We start from the raw sequence: 19,955 nt of genomic DNA on the forward strand, positions 1-19,955 counted from the left end.
CTCAGGCACTAGGTCCAACTATTTGGGGTTTAAAAACAGTTTTATTCTGAGTCACAGAAAACATATTTATAGGGTTTTTAAGTGTGGCATCCAGAGACACCTTTGTGGTTGTTGTTGCTGTTATTATTACTTTTATGTGACTATTATTAATTATGAGAATGGGATGTAATGCTTTACTGAGTTGTTCTGTATCTAGAGATCTCATTGGCATCAATTATTGTTTATTATTTTTGTCGTCGATGATTATGGTCAACGATATGTTGAACATTTCAAGAACATTTGGAGTCCCCAGCTGAGCTCATAGTCTCATTTTGCCAGGTACTACAAAAACACACAGCAACCGACTATGCCTCTCTTTAGGTGTAAACAGATGTGGAGTATAGAACACAATTGCGGGCCTGATCTCAATAGCAGAGGGAGCCTTTTGAGTAATACAAAATTAGTTCTTTTTTTTTAAGTTGACTGAGGATATGATTTAAAAAATGCAAGTCACTCCAGCTTCAGTAGAATTTTGTCTTTTCTGCATTGTTCCAGAATATAGGGGATAGCTATTAACATCTTTACTGTTTTACTTACCAAAATAAATAAATAAATAAATAAAGTAGTATAATTTTATTTTGAAAATTATAATGGTCCACTTGTAGAAGATCTAACAATTTCCAATAGTCAAAGTATTGATCAGATGCTAAAGAAAGACAAGCATCACCCTGTAAGACCATCTGTCTTGAAATGTTCTGATTAGATCCTGAAGTGATGTAATATGAATTTATTGGAACTGAGTAAGCCAGTGGAGGATCCAGCTCAGTATGTTTATTTAGCAAGTCAGTGGCTTTTGTCAGGTCTTCATGTTCACAAAGTAAGAACATGGAAAAAATGATTAAACCTCTAATATCAATACCTATACAGTAACCTATACTCAGAAGCGTAGTATCAAGCAGTACTAACTTAAGATTCTAAATGTAAACCATGCCTAATGGAAGCAGGATCTTTCATCACAGATTGGTCATGAAGATCTAAATAAGTTGTTATTCTGCCTCCTTGTAATACGAGAGAGGAAATGGAGCCATGTCCTATTAGACATAAATGAAGAAATGTTTCATTTCTCTGTTTCTCAAGAAGTCTTCTCTGAAGATTTAAAGAAACCTCAGTTTTGATCTGGTGTTCATCTGCTTCCTTTGCAATGCCTGCATCCCTTTGCTTTTCTTTTCACTTCCACCGGACCTCTGAAAATGAGCAAATGCAGTTTTTAGTGATTATATTTATATAGGGTTAGAAATAATTATTCCTGAGATTAAATTCAGATCATTTTCTGCACTACAGCAAAGTACAGGTTGTTTTCATCTTCTTTATTTAACAACATGGTGTGGAAAAGCAAGAGTTTGAGAGACACTCTCATTTTAACAGAAGGATGCTGCAGCCTGGATTGTGTGGGTAAAGCTTGTATACCGACTGCCAGCAAGATACATGTCTCAACTCAGCATTCAGATGTTTCATTTTCATAGATGTTCACCTTATTGATTGCAGTAGAAAAGACAACAGGTAATAAATATTATAAAAGTCACTGCTGCTCAAATGAATACTTTTTTCTGCCCTATGTGAAAACTCAGCACTGTAATTTGAAAATGCTTCTGATAACATGGGAAGGTACTTCTCTCAGTCTGACATCTTCAATGCAATTTAGCTACCATACTTTACAGATATCCTGGAGCATGCCACATGCATTTTTGGTATATATCATAAGCACAAAAGCTTTATATTTTCTGCAGGTTTTACAGCATTCAGGCAGATATTATGCTTTATCATATGCCTTGCTGTCTTTTATCACTTTATCTGGCAGTTGAAAAGGATATTCTGTGTTTGTATATATAACAGGTTTTAAATCTTAGATTCAGAAAATAAACCTTGGAGGATATTGGATAAAATGATTATTTAAGCATGTTATCACCCTTGCCTCTAAGATTCTTAATGACAGGAAAATAATGCTTCTTCCATGACACTGTTCTTAGCTGTTTCTACTGCAGCAATTCATAGTGTCAATTAAAGCTACAGACAGCATTGGCTTCATCTGTCTTAACTGAAGCATCTGAAAGATTCTTAAATCTGAGCTGTCACCCTAGATTCCCCTGACAGCCAAATAAGGAAGATAGGTGCCTCCTAAGGGTGATTCATCCCATTCTCAGGAGTGTTTAAAGAATTACCTTGATGTGTGTCTTTCTTCCAGAAAGGGAGCCCCTGGCATTAGACCTCAATGTCTAACTTTTAGAAGTCTAGAGTCAGTTATGCTGAACCTGTCCTGGAGCACTTCTAGATTTAGCTAGCTGAAGACACCAGAAACTCAAGGTGGTACAAGGGATCATGTGAACACTCCTTGACTACCTCACATCACAGACAGCTGAGTTTTAACTGTTGATGGGGATGATTTGCTGCTGTGGTTATTATTATTTTTTTTTGCTGAAGTGGGATATGGAGATCTCAGAGTGAGCTCTCACCACATCTCTTGTAGGGCTGTCTGCAAATGGGTGAGTGCAAGTGGTGATGCCTTTAGTGCTTGTTAGCTAGAGATGTTGTCAAAAGAAAATTTTGTGAAAGAAGTGTGTGTGCGAGTATAACACAGTGGAAATTTAAGAGAATAGCATCTTACAAAACAAGAACAGTGTAACTTACATAAGTTATCATGATAATACTAACAGAAGGTGAACACTTATTTGTGATATGTTGGAAGACAACAACAAAAAGGCCATGATCAAAGTTAAAGGACTTTGTTACTTTTGCCTACTTGCCTCTTTTTGTGCTCAGCTAGTTGCCACATGCCTGTTTCTGCAGACTTGAGGATAGCCAGCACCAGGCAGCACTGTGGTCTACAGCGAGGTGCACGAAAGCATGACAGCTCTGTAGGGCGTTTACTGAACTTGTTTTTTAGCACCAGAAATCTATGTCATTCAGCTTCATCATAGAAAGGAGGATCAGAGCACAGAGTTACAGACTAAATTCTCACCATGCACCTCACGCATGAAATCACAGGACAACTGGGGTATTGGGACCATGCGACTTTCTTTCACACCCTGTTTGTCATGCTTGGCCTGAGCTGCCTCATACCCACCTCTGCAACTCTGGGGATAGCCAGGGAAATTCCCGTGGAGGTCTGCGCACCCTGTGCTGCTGTGCATCCTGCCCTGACAAGTCGTGCTGTGGGGGCTGGTGCGGGCATGTGCCGTCTGCTCTCAGCACAAGAAATGAAACTTAGAAAGATTTTACTGAAGGTTTTCAACTTCTGGTGGGGATGGCTCCCACTACTCCCAAGATAAGAGCTGCCCTGACTGACAAATGATTGGGGCAGCATTTTTAAGTGCTACAGCTGTTCCCAAAATACTGACTTGGTTACAACTTTATCCTGGACATCACTGTGGTAGATGCATTACCTACAAGCAAGGGTGCACGGCCTCAGGGTTTGCAATTTAAAAGGACAAGCGAAGCAATGTTATGTCAGCTGGACTATAAAGGACCTGATCCAGGGTTTATTCTTCGAATACTCTTGCAGAATTCACTGGAGACTAGATCACGATTAAATTAACAAGTCTATGAGCAGAACTGAATTCAGAAATTAAATCCACATTTTCTAAATTCCAGCTTAATGTCTAAACTGTAAGACTTATTCTTCCTTTCCAATTAAGCATCTGTTTTCTGCAGCTGGAATTATATTTTATTGGTAACAATGAGCAAAGTTGGTAACTTTCCAATACTTTGCCATTTAAGAAAAAACTGTGAACACAATTGATGTTTCATGTTTTTTTCCAGTTGTCTTATCCTTGAATATATGGCTGCTTTATGGTAAAGTCAGACATTAAATAACATGGGATCAAAGGCTTTACTAGTTGTTCTGCATCAAGGGAGAATGCTATGCTGACAAAAAAAGTAATCTTTATTTTTATAAATCTGTCTATCTCAATGCTCTGCTTATACAACGGACTGTTGGAAATAGCACTGAGTTTGATGTTCAAAAGTAGAAAATAGAGAAAAGGCAAAATAATTTTTTATTCTTATCCAGATCCAATAGCCTCGAAAGAGAGGTAGCTTTTTAGTATGTGTATATGGGTTTCTGTTTTTCTTTCTTTCTTTTTTTTTTTTCCCCTAGTCTGGATTTTAAAAACTCATGATTGAAGCCTGTGGAAATCTTCAGTTCTGTTTATGTGTTCCTTTTAAAATGCCTGTATAAGAAGCCTGTTTTTAAGTGTAACAATTATGAATAAATTAATTATGGATTGTTATATAAACATCACAGATATTACAGCTATTTAGAATGTGATAAAAATCTTTGTTCTCCTTATCTTTTGCAAACAGAAGATGCAACATATATTACAGATTCAAAACAGAGTGAGTATACTTAATGTTGAGCTTTCTTGAGATTACTGTGAAGTGTTCTCATTTTTGACATTAAGCACCATGATTAGTCCAAAAATAGTTTTCTTTAGAAGTAATCTGTTAGTATTTGTGTTAACATGTTAAAATGAAGGGCAGTTAGATTTATTATTAGTAAATGAAAATACTGCTAAATGTGCACATTAATATTTTTCTTGGAATCTTATCTATTTTAAATATTCTGTAACATAATTATATAAAAGCAAATTCAGTTTTAATATGTCAGATAGTGTTATCATCTTGCAGGCAGCACTCCAAGGTTAATAATGTCAGGAAATATAAAGTGTTTTTGACTATAAGATTAGACTTCTTATTTGGAAAAGGGCTTTAAATTTCATTTCAAAAGTAGATTTCATGCCCCATGAAATTTAAACTGTGACATTTAAAAAAACATTTATTTTATTGTAATACAGTAAAAAATTATAGTGTACATGCTTCTTGCTCAATCCATCAAGACTGCTTCTTGATCAAGACGGGGAATCTTTTCTCAGGTAAAAATGTGAAAGTCACTAAATAATCAATGCCACCAACTGTTCATGCTGAGGAGACAGGGAGTTAGGCAGAAATAATTACTTCTTTAACTGTGTTCACTGAACTTTGAAAACAAAACCCATCAATGTATTCAAACATGTTTATGTTTAGTAACGTTTTCCTGAAATGGTTTCAATTTCAAAAAGAAATTCCAGAAATATCCAATAAAAACTTAGCAATGTTGTTAACTCTCACTGTATGAACAGTTAAGATTGCTTTAACTTCACTAGTTAATGCTGTGATCCTATATGATCTTTCCAGGAAATGGGGATCGTCCTATACAAGAAGGATATGTATTATACTTTTGCTGCCTTTTCATACTGTTGCTGAGACTCTTTCTGATTCCTTTTACTCTACTGGAGAGTTCTTTACTCTTTACAACTTTGCATTTCAATCCCTTGCCAGATATCAGTACACTTGGAAAACACTCAGAATACCTTGTCAGTAACTAGTTTTATGGGCCTTGACAAATTGACTTTATCATTGTCATATGACATCAATTTTTCAGTCTTTATTTAGAAATTTTTCTTCACGTGTCCTAAGATCTCATTTGGCTTTTCAGAGACTCATCTGACTCATGACTCAGGTTTATCCTTTGTTTGACCACAGCTGTCAACAGAAAAAAAGAAAAAGATCTAGGTTTATCATTTGATATCTATTGTTCGTCCAGACCAGCATTTAACATAATCTGCATACTGGTATGTGCTGAGATATATTCTGATTTATTATCAGAAAATGACTCCTCATCTATGAACTAGTTTACCCGCAAAGTCCAAATTAGGGCCATGGTATTTTCCCAAAGATTCTTCGATCCCTGTATTTGGAGATCCAAGACTACAGGAGATGCCAGAGCTCATCTACAGTCTAGAAATAGTCAGACCAATTATCAACATGCTAACATTTGTAGGAGAGCTAAATGCCATCAGGAAAAAATTGCCAATAGAATTGATGTATTAATGATATTTCTAAACAAGTTTGGAGAACAGTATTCAATTATACCTACACAAGTCTGGTCATGAAGACTTAGGAAAGCTGAATTAAAACTGGAAGGTATGGAGGGAAGGATTACTAGAATGGTGAGGAGAATCAAGAGCTCATCTTTGAAGAAGTAATTTAAAGAACGTATCTTTTTTAGCGTAGATTGAGAAGACAGCTGACTACTGTCTTATAGGTATCAGAGGCTTACTGAGGAAGGAGAAAACCTACTTAAAGATATACAATGGCTCAAGAACAGAGCTGATAACTGCCAATTAATATATTTAGACTGGAGATTGATAAGATTTTAATTAAAAGTCGAGAAGAATGAAGTGCTGGAATAGCCTTCTAATAAAAGTATTAGGAGCCAAAAGCTTGGCTACTTCTAAGAGGACCTTGGTTAAATTAACAGCTGGGTTGTATGATTTGTTTAACTTCAATACCAGTGGACACAGAAAGTCTTTCCTTCTTGTATGACTCTAAGGGTAAAAGAAGCAGGCAAGTGCCTACCCTTGAAGAAAGCTGAGATATTGTGTATGTTTTTTTTTTAAAAGAGCAAATTAGAAATATTAGTAATACTAGTTTCCTGTTAAGAGAATGAGACATTTTGTTCTTACCAATTTTATTATTTTATCAGGGAATAAGGAATGTTCTTTGTTTCATAAGAAATGTATTTGATTTGTACAGTAAGTGTTGTAGTTAACTGCACTGCCGCTGCCTATCTCTGAGGGAGTGGAGAGCTGCACCCAGAAAAATTGTGGCCATTTCTCTGCCAAAATGGAGACCAGAGGAGGAGATGAGAGAAGATGCACAGCTGAGAAATCAGTTTAGTGAGCTATCTTCAAGAACCATTGCTAAAAAGGGATTTGGTGGAAGCGGGAAAGAGACCAAATTACTCCTCTTCAGGTACCCTGGACATTCTTCATGTAGAGATGCATATTAAAAGCCATCCCTTACATTTCTGCATTTCCCTGTCAACAATTCATTTGTGTCAAACATGTCAAAACAATGCAGCCATGTTCTATGATTAATTAGTTTTGTAGTTGGAAAGCTATATGAATCTTACCTCTTCACTTAGCACCAAGCAGCAACAGACCATTCCTTTCATGAATCAATGCTTGTGTCTCATGGACTATTACTGATTACAATTAATGTTAAGTAAATGGTGAATAACAGCACATAGAAGCCCTGGTGGTTGTTGTGGTTCTCACTAAGCTTTGTGTTTTTTAAAGAAACAGATCATGCCCTAAAGGACTTTTGGATATAAATGAGAAAAATAAAAGGCAGAAGAATAGATATCTTCATCTTAAACAGAAAGTTCAAGACCTGGACCCAGTTAAGAACATAGATGTTCAGCTGCACCCTTCCTGACCTTTTGACAGAGGATATAGAAAAGAGATTGCTATGCCATCCAACAAGAAAGTGAAGATAAAGGCTTATTTAAAAACATCTCTCTCTTTCAGATACTGCTGAACTGAGAACCATGTGAGACTGGATTCACATCTGGAACTGTCTGTTGTACTCAAGGACATATTCCTTTGAATCTGAGTAATAAATTCACCCTTCTGTTTTAAGACATGTTTCTGATGGTGTTCTTAGTTAGCTGTTCTATAATGGTCCAAATTACACCATTTAGTCAGAAATTTGGAAAAGGTGAAAACTGGAGATTTGAATTCAGCGCCCTCCTCAGCATGAAATTATCTGAAGACACATCTTTCCTAACAGTGCATTGAGTACTAGGTTAGAAATTACTGTGGATGGAGCCATCTCAGATGAGCTGAAACATTGTGCAAAACACAATTCAGGACTGATAAGGCCAGAAAGAGAGTAGGTGAGAGGAAAAAGCAAGGGATAATGAAGGATAGGTCATAGGTTCATGGAATAAAATGCATAGAAATGCAGTGGGTTCTCTGGCTATAGAAACTGCAAATGAGAAGGGGACAAACTCCTATGCTCTCTTCTACTGGTAGTTTAGGAGGAAGCTTTAGGGTTGCTGGGGATCTTGCAATTGAATCGCTATGTCGAAACCACCATGTATAATTTTGATAGAAAAAGTGCAACTGAGCATGAGTGTGCTCTCATGTTCCCAAAAGACAAGAGAATGTCCTCACTACTTTCATCAGTTTACTTCAGATTATCTATGGCTGGACTGTCAAGCCAGATACATTATCAAGTGTAACAACGAATCCAGAGGGTTGGAAAATAGGAATAAAATTTTCAGATAGCCAGCATAAGACTTTCTTTTTATTTTTAGTTATTTATTCTGTATTCTGCATTTGAATCAGAAGAGTGAAAAAATGAGGTTGCTGAACAAGAATATGATCTGGCATATTTAATCTGACACAAGTTGTACTTGAGCCAGAACTGTAAGTTAAGACTTTCAGTGACCTAGGGTAATTAAAAAGCTTTAGTGACAATAATCCTGATACTATTGATTCCCTGAGGGCAAGATAAGATTTAGAAGTAATAAAACTGTTCACCAGTCTCCTTCTAAGCTTATTCAAATGGATATCTAGCTTGTACTTGTCCTGAATCTCATTTTCTTATATATCTTCATTCTCAAGTTATTGAATGAATGTTTTGTGAGGATGTACTTCACCAAAGAAAAGGTTCTGTAACAGCCATGACAAAAACTACACTGCATATTTGGTTGCCACACCTCAACTTTCCAGGTGTTTTGACAAAAATCACTAATCCAAAATTTGATTTTTATTACTATTTCACCATAGCTACATAAAATTTATCATTCATTTACCAATCCTGTTCAAATGTTTGATTTATAATTTGTAATCATAAGCCAATGCAATCCAGCACAATCTAGTATTTTTGTAGTCCATGCAAGTCTAGTTTGGATATGCCATGGTTCATGTTGCTGTCTTGAAAAATCACTAAATTTAATCACCTTACCTCTTTTTTTTTTTTCTGTCCTGCCACCATTTCAGCTCTCTCAGTTGGTTTTATTTTTTTTATTAGTGTTGCACCTTTAGTAAGTGCTATATGTTAGTTACCCTGAGAATATTCATACTAGATATCTTATGCACAGATGTGAAGAGATTAAATGTCTCTCCAATACTGTTATACATCAATGATAGCATTGCTGTTGTCTCTTTGAATATTGATGATCTACTGTGCTCTGGATGTGTGCATTTGGTTTTAGTTAAGTGTCAACATTTTAACTACACATTGTTTTCCTGGCATGTAATTTTCAACAGATTTGTATAACAACTTAAAAACATGTCTTCTATTGATCAGTTAATATTTACTACAGAAGAAGCCAACTAAAGCATAGAGGACAACAACAGTTTCAAGCCCTCAGATGGAAAGTGAATTGTTTTATTTGAAATAATAAAAATCTTGCCAAATACTCTGTTAAAGAATATAGAACACAGACAGAGTCCTATCTTCTACATATTGGCTTGGAATAAAAGAACAATGAGATGCCTCATGACAGAGAAATCTCATCCAATCCTTCTCTCATAGATATACTTCACTGAATTTTCTGTTCAAGAAAGCTTCTTTGCAGCCAAGAAAATGATATACTTTCTTGAGCAGTAAGTTCTTTGAGTACTAGCTGAGGTTTTTGATGCTTTTTTGGTCTGTGCACTTCTCTCCCATTTTATTGTGTTTTTGCTCTTAATAGAAAACAAGTATCATCCTTATCACTTTGGGAAATTAACTTTTTTAAAGTATAGCTTAATAAAATATTCTAAAAGCCACTATTGTGTACATATGACTAAAGTGAAAGAAAATAATTTTACTCCTGTAGACTTCTTAAAGCTGCAGTGCTATTGGCTGCCTCACTCTCATTGATTTCCCTCATGTAAGCATGTGGGTTTTTTTGTAAGTAATGAAATGCCAAGGTTCAATGTAGTCCATCTTTCATTAAATCTGAAGTGATGAAATCTATTTAATAATGTGTATGGCATTCTTCTCCCCTTCCCCAACTTTCATCTGGGATAGAGATGCAACTGAATTGTGCTTCTTTCTTATTTTCCACACATAGCTAGTAAAATCCAAGATATTTTTAAGACATTATGAAATTCCATTTTCTTATCAAGTTACTGTGAAAAATTGGCTTTTTTATTTTTGCAGCTATATGGCTTAATAAAGATATCATTTAAAACATCAGATTAGTAGCTGCAAAAAAGCAAACAGTAAAATAAAAAGAAAAGGAGAATCGTTACTGAAAAACTGTAGACTCAGTCTTCCATCCTAAAAGCACTTAAGCCTATGCATACTTTTATATACAAGAATAATCTTTTTGAAGTTCATGAGATCATTCCTGTGAGTAAAATTACAAGCTTGCCTACAATCAACAGTGAAGTGATTAACTACAGTAATTGGGACTACAGTTAAATCTCATGGAAAATAAATAATTTTGTAAGATAATGTCTTCATAATAATTATTAATAATTCATCATTTCTTTTTTACTGAGTGCTGGAAATATAAGCAGTGTTATGTAAAAATATTCAAGTTGAATTTATGAAACAAAACTCTGAATCTTGGTCAGTACTTTAGATCAGTGATCATGTATTAAAAAGAATTGGAACTTAGAAAAGACTTGAGATAAAAGCCCCTTTCCACTAAATACACAAGTATATATCAGTATAGAGAGGATTCTGTATATATATATAGTATATACATATATACATATATATATATATATATACACAAGTACATATAGAGAGGGGATTCTGAGCTCAAATTATATTTTTGTCTAGAATATCAATGAATTACAGTTAAAATCAAAAAGGGTTTTCCTAGAATAACACAAAAATAAACAATCTGTTTAAATATTGACCATATTGACTTATTAAGCATGCTAAGTGTATCCAGTTCTCCATCTTCCTCTATTTTGAATCAAGTTAATTTTCAGTATCTTCAAACATAGCTCCTCTGGTCTCCTTTTCTGCTAGTTAAAAACTCACTGAGGTGATACATGTCTGGAAAACTGGTCTTGCAAACTGTTGATGTAGATAGAAAGTGAAGAAAAGCACACGGTTTAATTCAAAAAAGAAAAGCTGTTGTAGGCCTGTGGTTTTAAGAGGAGAGAAAAGCATTGTGTTACAGCACAAAAACACAGAGTCACAGAAGATTTGAGGTTGGAAGGGACCTTGGGAGATTTTCTAGTCCACCCCCCGATCAAGGCTGATCACACACAGCAGATTGCCCAGAACCATGTACAGTCGGGTTCTGAATATCTCCGTGGGTGGAGTCCCCACAACCTCTCTGGGCAACCTGCTCCAGTGCTGTCACTCTTGTCCTGTCACTGGGCACCACTGAAAAGAATCTGGCCTCATCTTCTTGACACCCTCCCTTCAGATACTTCTACATATTGATAAGATCCCCCCTCAGCCTTCTCTTCTCCAGGCTGAACAGTCCCAGCTCTCTCAGCTTTTCCTCATAGGAGAGATGCTCCGGGCCCTTAATCATCTTAATAGTCTTTCGATGGATTCATTCTGGTAGCTCCATGTCTCTCTTGTATTGGGGAGCCCAGAACTGGACCCAAGCACTCCAGATGTGGCCTTACCAGGGCTGAGTAGAGGGGAGGGATCACCTCCTTTGCCCTGCTGGCAATGCCCTTCCTCATGCAGGCCAAGAGGCTGTTGGCCTTCTTGGTCACAAGGACATATTGCTGGCTCATGGTCAACTTGGTATCTGCTAGGAGTCCCAGGTCCTTTTCTGCAACACACAGCTGAAATATTAAAGTAGTTGTTTACAAGTTCTCTTCAAATGCATGAACTGTAAATAAGGCAAATGGCCAGCTCTCTGACCTGCCCTCCACAGTACATGTGAATGCTACTAAAAAAAAAGGGGGTCAGGGAGTGGACCCCTGACTGCCCTTACAGCATAAAAGTTAGCTCGCTCCCTGGCTCTGCTCGGGGCTGCTCCAGCTAGCTCTCTCCAGGACAGAACTGGTCTACAGGGAGCTAAAACTAAGCAATGTGGATATCAGCTGGTGCCACCAGGCTTAGGGCCTTTTATTATTTATCACTGTAGATATAGTGCTTATATCCTCACATAAAACACTGCTTCTTACAAATCTCATTCTGCTGGAGGGTCTTCCAGGAAAAGGCTTGTTTGGCTTGCCTCCCCAGCGCTAAGGGGATGACACAAGGACAGGCCAGTAGGCATCTTGCAGTGAAGGACTCCATGGGGCAACATGGACATAACTGAGTCTGTCTTCTCTATTCTGTAAGTTAATGGGTATCTGAGCTGAGGGCAAGTATCTCGTCACCTCGTCACCCACCCTACTCCTTACAGCTTGCTTAGGGCCTGAGATTGAATGAGTTTGAGTTTGGGAAACAAGCAGGCAGGCAAATGCATGTAATACAGTATGGACTTATTCTCTGTATCTTCTCTTTAAGATTTTACATAGCAGCTCTCTCTTTTAAAAGTGGACTCCTAGAAATGTGATGCATCTGAAGGCAGGAATATGTATGTTGTATGCATCTATACACTAAAACCTCAGTTTATTCCTCTGTGATGGGAAATCCATAAATATTTCACAGAATCACAGAATGGTTGTTCAAACATAAGTGTAAATATTTTGAAAACATCTTATAACATTTAAGATGTTTTCTCTGTAACTACTTCTGGTGTTAGTATATAGTAGCCCTGACTAAAATTATGAGTAATTTCAATTGTTTTCAGAATTTTGCTGGGATTAGAGCAGGCCAACCCAACATTATGTGCCTATACAGACTGTTCTCTTAATTTTCAGAATAGTTATTATAAGACTCTGAGTTTTTATATTACCCTTTGTGTTCCCTACTGTTACTTTTTCTTTCTAGTAAACTTTCTTCAGAAATTACTAGAAATATGAATAGCACTTGTGATTCAGCCTCTTTTAGAAGACTATATTATTAATTTCTCTTTATTTGTATATATGTATGTACTTTATGCACCCTACCATTGTTTGCCTTATTATTCCTCTTAAGTATTGCACTGCAAGCTTTGGAGATTTCATCTTTCCCTTGTGTGATGCAAGGCCACTGCATATGCATTCCTTTTTCTTGGCCTTGGGTTTTCTTTTTTTAATCTTGTTTTTTCTCTACATATAAGCCACTTATCTGAAAAATCTGAAGGTATTTTATACAAGCTCTACGGAAAGGACAATCAGCATGGTTAAAATTGCTTGCAAAAGTAAAAACACAGTTACAATAACACAGAAAGGTCATCTGAAAAAAAATGACTGCTTTATTAATCTTGAAGGTAATCACCACAACTAGTTAGCAGATAATAGATAAAAAACTACATTTCCAAAAACTATGAATTTCAATCCCAAATTCTTTGAATTTTCAAGATAGGATTTTCTGATATTTTAATCTGAGACTCTTACATGTTGTTGGAATCTGTAGATTTGAAAAATAAGGGTGAACTTTTAAGAGGGGTAAAAGACTTGTAGCTAAGTAATGATACTATGTGTCAGCAGATCTCTGCTTTCAAAAAACCCGACTACACAACTAAAATCAAAGGTTGTTTCTACTGCAGCTGTCAGCTTAGCTTTTGATGAATCAACGTATATTAGAGGTGTGGATCAGCTTTTTCTGGATTTGTTCTGTCAGTGCTAAAAGCTATAAAATCTCAGATCTATTGTCTTTGCAGACTCTACATGTTAGAACCTGTAGAGAGGGTATATCCAGTTCTATCCACCTGGCTCATAGCAGAGGGAATGTCCAGCTAACCTCCATAGCTATTTTAAATCTAGATGGAGCTTATCGTCTGACTGCAGACTGTGCCTTAGTTTTGTTTCATTGCTGCATGGAAACAGTCAATCTATAGGGGCTAAGTTTACCATGTTTATAGAGGGTAGGTATAAGCCTGTGATCCAGACCAAACTCTTTCATATAAAGACTGTATAAATGCAGGGGTGCAAGACTGAGGATATCCTCCTCAGAGTAAGGGAAAGAGTCTGGACCTGTCTTGGATCTCTATTACCTCTTAGTGCAAAAGCATCTGTGTGCTTACATGCTGTAAGCCATGAGTGCTGGTGCCTACACCAGCCACCTCCATGTATCCAGTCTGTCCTTGTGATTATGTCCCACAGATAATATCAAACTTTTGATTTAGCCTGAAATCTTTCCTAGAATGGCAAGATTTCTTTTTTCTTTTCTTTTTTTTTCTTTTTTTTTTTTAGCTTTAAGAGGAAATGGCATAAGGGCTCTGCTGTCTTTCTTACCTGAAATAGGGTGGTTCTCACCAGCTTCTTGTGGCTTCAACAAAACACTTGATGGCTGTGTCTATGTTAATAAATAAAATAGGACAAGGGCATGGTCTTCAGCACTAATAAGCATCGTTCCAAATTTCTGAGCACAGCTTGAGAGGGCAGAGGCCAAGGAATCCTCCCAAAAGGCGTTATGGACAAGACTGCTGCATGTTTGGATCCCTCTGCTCTCTTTAGTCCTACAGCACTATCTCAGCAGACTTTGCAGCCTCAAACTACACCATCCTCCCCTCCCTCCCATAATTTTACGCCATGCTGCAGAGCTTCAGTATCATATAGCCTCTGTTTTAGAATTGTTGCAGAGACTTTGAACTGGAAAACAATAGAAAAGAATTAACAGCCAGGTCTTGTTGCCAGAAATGCACCACATAAGGCCTAGAACAGATCTGCAGCCAAGTGCTATGCTGTGCAGAGGTAGCTATGCCACACCACACAGCCTCAGGGCCAAGGAATGGTCCCTTATTCTGTTTAGGTTACTAAGATCGACGTGCCTTTGTCTGTTCATCTGATGGCCACCTAAAGAGTATTTGTTGTGTGTCAGCTCTCTAGAGTGGAACAAGTACTGTGCAAGTTCCCAGCTCACTCTTTATTACTAAACAGAGACATTTGGTGGAGACACTTTCTATTTTTTCTTTCTGGCACTTGTAACACCTCACTGGAGGTTTTGGCACTATTTAAGGCAATCTTTCCTTCCTCACATTCTCTTCTGATGTCCACTATCAAACATAAACAATTGCTTTCTTCACTACAGTTTAAAAATGTTTCTCCCAAACTGTAACAGACCAGATATACAGTCAATCTGACGTATCCAGTCAATAGTTCTCACAAAGGGCTCCTTCTTTTCTGGAGTCTTTAAGGACTTCTGTTCCATTCTGCTACCCATTTGGCAAGAAGGACAAAAAGTGAGCTCTCCACTTCTAAACACTTCAGGCCATAGACTTCATAGAGAGTCCTGGGAGAAGGGACAGACTTTTCCACTCAAGCACATAGTCCATGCTGTTGGTGAAAGTTATCAGTCTTGTATATCCTTTCTGTCTTCTTTTAGCTCAGTAAATCATCACTTTTACTCAGACTGAATCAGCTATAATGCTAAGCAAGAATGGCTGATAGGATACGCCCCTAGGAAATGGGAAGCACAACCATCAATCCTGTGATGTGGTAAAACAACTTAAACTCTGTCCCCTGCATGCTGGATTTGAATCACTGAGCTACCAGAGGTTGGCAGCAGCTTCTTCTCTGGCAAGGGAAAGTGATAGGCATCTTTGTTATTGATGGAGTCTGATCTGGTCATTGGGTGTTTAGAAAGCCTTCCAGACTGAGCTTCTTGGGGAAACAGAAGTAGGCTGAATTTGTGGAGAATCACAGAACTTAGACAAGAAACAGATGTCAAGACTGTGAGCTTGCAGAGAAACAAGATTTGGTTGTTGATATCTTCAATATAGAAGAATTAGCTGCCTGAAGGTTTTCCTAGATTCTTGGGAATTTTAATCACACTATGATCACATTATGATCTTACTTAAATACATTTCTAGGGGCTAAACATACCAAAAGTTTAGGCTCCTAAGTCCTTTTGTGGGTATGGACAGTAACACTACAGACTGGAACATCATTATTTCAGGGAGTAAACAAAAAGAAAGCCAAAAGACAGCCTCCACTGTTTCTTCATGTTGAAGAATGTGAAGCCTATGATGATTAACTAGTTAATATTTGTGGAACACTCATTTAAAGCTAAAATTCAGTAAAGCACACAGAACTCCCACGACTGCAGTCTATCTATGGGTTAAGAAGAATGAACTGGACTGGCAATACATTTTCTTGAAAAAATGGATTCAGGAGATATTCATGAGAGTGGGGATTTTAATATGTATTTAGTGCTGGAAGTAAGTTATGGAGCCATCATTATGTAATTAACATTTACCAGTAGCAGAGTTGTTCAGAGCAATTAGTTAACAAGCAAGTAACAGGGTAGAAGATGAGCGAATTAGTGGCCCAGCTTTTCTGAGCCCTACATCTCATTGCAATGGGAAATTTAAATGGCAAATTGGTTTCATTCTTGATTTTAGTTCCTTTCTCAAGTTAGCATTATTGGTAAGCGCTCAACGCCTAATTGACATTTTGCTTCTTTGGTAGAAGCAGTGCTAATGAGAGAGAGTAAACATATGTTAGTAAGTTAATACACATAAAACCGCTATGCTGTTTTCTTCTGAAAATTCACTGTTTGAACTACCCAAGTCTTTAAAATTTGATACAAGTACGCATTGTTAAAAAAGGTAAATAGCATTTTTAGCAGAAGGTTATTTTTGTAGAGCAATACGAAGTTCATGAAAGGACAAAAAAAGTTAACTATTTTCTCTTAATGCAAAAGTCTGAATTAAATATTGTTTAACGTTCCGCTCATCTAATAGAGTACTGTTCTGTTCTTGTCAAGTTCACATTAGCTGTAGAAAATAGCTAGTTTTGATGGTTTACAATTTTATGCATTATTTTCACATTCTTAGATTTTGAACAGGCTATAAATGGTTGTCTGTCTACTACAAGTAATAGGGACCCTCAGACCCTCTTCCGTTTTATTCACAGGAGAATTTAAAAAATACCAAAAACTCTAGGGTTTTAAATTATAAAGCACCACAGACAAGACTCTGATATCCGTGCTCATAAGCAACTGCATCTTCTAATTAGTTCCCTTGGTTTCAAAAGTAGAGGATGGAATTAGATTCCATGCGATTATGAAAATGTCAGTCCTGGATACTAGCATGATAGGACTATTGTAAATATCAAAGCTAGACATGATAAGCTTTGTTGCAAAGACTCTGAAGACATGGAAAATTTTACTCTGGTTTCAGGGGATGTTGGACTAAACCTAGTAATAGGGAAGGAAGAAATGTGTATATTTTTGAAAAATTTTTTTTCTCTGTCTCTTTCATTTCAGTGCTTAATCTGTTAGATTCACAATGTATTTAACTGACTACAGCTTTCTTGCTTGCAGATTTATTCAAATAAGATTTGCAGATATGTGTGAACCAATGACAAAAATTGAAAGAGAACTGTATAATTCTAGATTGTTACTTTGAGGTGAGTTTCCCAGCAGACAGTTTAATACAAAACTCCAAAGTTTTGAATATTAGATAATCTTTGAAAATCACTGGAAATTTAAATGGTGTTTGAAAGCTTCGCAGAGTTTCATGGGATCACCTCTACTTGGACAAATTATAGAAAGCAAAGCCATCAATCCAGCTACAGTGCAAGGAAGAAAAAATGGTCTTTGATCATTATTTCGGAGCTATCAAGGAAAAAAAAAACCCATAAACTTTATTTATTTAGAAGACTGAATTAAAATTTACAAAAAGATAATTTTGAACAAAATGATTCAGACTTTGAATTATGTCTCTGCAATGTTTCTCTATAGATTATATGGAAAGAACAGGGTACTTGTGCTTTTTTTTTTAAAGCATACATTCAGAACTTAGAAATGATTAAACAGGTTTTTTTTCTGTATCATAAACAAATATATTACCTTACTGAGTCTAAAAATAGAGAACTTAAACACCACACTAGCTTGTTTGCCCAAATTATGTATTTATTCCATTCATTCTTAATGGCAACACAGAATGTTATGATCTGTGCTATGCTAGGAAGAAAAAAATATTGAAGAAAATTCTGTTTTGCTGAGAAGTAGTTAAGAAAAATTGTAATTTCAGTGATTGTTCCACTAAGGATATTTATGTTACTCTTGGGTTATGCTCGTATTATTCATAAGAGGCTCAGATCAACATTTAAACACAAAAATGTGTTTACTAAGAACTATTGAATCCCTTTTGTTATCTGTTGTTTTATCTCCTCACTCTTTCACTGCATAGCAGCTATAGTCTAGATGTTCAGACGCTTAAGTAATTTTTTTAAACAATATTTCCATTACAAATGCCTTCTACAATGTCTTTGTCAGGCAGAAAAATCATTGTTTCTGAGCATGCTGTCAACATGTTCCTGCTTGTATATAAAATCTTACAACTTTGAACAGCTTGTTACTTATATCCTGCTTGATTCTTCACACATATGCTTTCATTTCATATCTGGAATTTAACATTATTGCTCAGTCTGCTGTCTGCACTAGTCAGGAATGCAGTCATTCCCTAATGTCCACCATGTGAATTTACAAAAAAAGGTGGTTCATGTTATATACAAATTTAGTGGAAATCAGCATCATATGTTAGGTCTCATTCTGATTGTCAGTAAATAACTAATTTTTCTCCTGGATAAATGTGAGGAGATCATTTTAGAATTGTACTGTGAATGCTCTCATAGCAATAGTCTGTAAAAATTGTATTCATAATCTATAGAACATATTATGTTTACATGTAAATACTATAGCCAACACTATAGAAAATGCGTATGAGGAACGTGGAGCTTCTCTGCAGTAAATTATCAGCGCCTCAGATGTGTCTGCATGTGCTAGCCGGAGTGAGTGACAAGCTCTAGCCCCCGACCCTACCCAGGATCCCAGCATGAGGACTATGCTGGGCTTCCCTCTGCTCTGCATGCTCAGGTTTCCCTCCTATGAAAGCAAGGAATAGAGGTGCATGCCCATGTCTCACACTGGTATCTAAATTTTCGGGACGTACACATGGGGGCTTTCATGTGACAAAGTCTCTATGGGTGACTTGTGTTCATCTGAAGCAGTAATCAGGAGGGGACCCTACATTATTCCAGATGACACTGAAGGCCTAAGCTTACACAGCTGGTTTGGACCCTTTCTCTCAAAATGGTTACTCCCATCAGCTTCCCTTTAACTGCTTTGGGGATGGGATTTGGCTGCCTACACATAGGTACCTAGTGCCATTTGAGATGCAGAAAGTACCCCTCCTGGCCTCCAGCTGCTATGCAGACGCACAGGCTGGGAGCTCCTGTGAGTCCTCTGTCGTGTCCACCAGGCCCATGCAGACATCTCGGATGTTTCAGGGTATCTCAGGTACAGCCAGGGGTCTGTGTCTGAACAACTGAATTGAGTCACAGATTTCCACTGACCGCGGTGAGTGCTTATATTTAGATATCTTTATGTAGCTATTTATGTTTAGGTGTCTCAAGCAAATTCCATCTGAGTTCCACATGCACACGCTGAGAAAAATAACCTAAAATAGAGGGCATCTCAAGGACAAGATGGTCTATCCTAGGCTAAGAAGGGAAAATTACTGAAATGAAACATATTTTGTCTAATATAAATAATGTAAAACATGTAGGCAGAAAAAAGCAGTTTTCTGTGAACTGTGTATTTCTCTTTATTATTTCTTGTTAATACTTTGAGAACTTATCATGAATTAAGCTTTGTCATCATTCCACTTATAAACACCGAGCCTCATCCCATTATGATTATATTGGGATGTACTCAGACTACGCATATCAAGTACAATATGGACTGAAGAGACTGCAGAGTGATGCTGATAGTCTTACACAAGCTGCACAGATATTAGGGATCAAATTAAATTTGATACTGTTGGACTGTCTCTTCACTGGATATTTTCTAAATCTATGTAACTTGGGTTTGCATTGCCATATACATTTACATCTGTCAAGGGGCTGCTAATGCTGAGTCCATACTTTCTGAATAATCTTGTTCTGATAGGTCATTATACCACTGATTGGACTGACATTTATGGAGTGAAGACATATGTAAAGAAAATGAAGGTATCCAAATCATGCTTCAGTTGTGTGACTTATAACAGGACCATTACACTTCAGTATGTTTAATAAATTATATGTTTAAATTGCAGTTTGCATGTTCCAGCTTCTCCATGTAATGTTTTGGGTAGC

General features: G+C 36.8%; 1 long non-coding RNA gene across 1 annotated transcript in view; it reads right to left on the reverse strand.

The window, feature by feature from the left end:
* Positions 1–601: 601 nt before the first annotated feature.
* The window catches only part of LOC135330122 (uncharacterized), a 34,703-nt gene continuing 15,349 nt past the window's right edge, over positions 602–19,955 (reverse strand). Inside the window, exon 3 of the long non-coding RNA XR_010391934.1 lies at positions 602–1,223. This is a non-coding gene — a long non-coding RNA (uncharacterized LOC135330122). The remainder of the gene's footprint in view (positions 1,224–19,955) is intronic.

This window comes from Dromaius novaehollandiae, chromosome 1, assembly GCF_036370855.1.
Source record: "Dromaius novaehollandiae isolate bDroNov1 chromosome 1, bDroNov1.hap1, whole genome shotgun sequence".
NCBI classification, from domain to species: Eukaryota; Metazoa; Chordata; class Aves; order Casuariiformes; family Dromaiidae; genus Dromaius; species Dromaius novaehollandiae.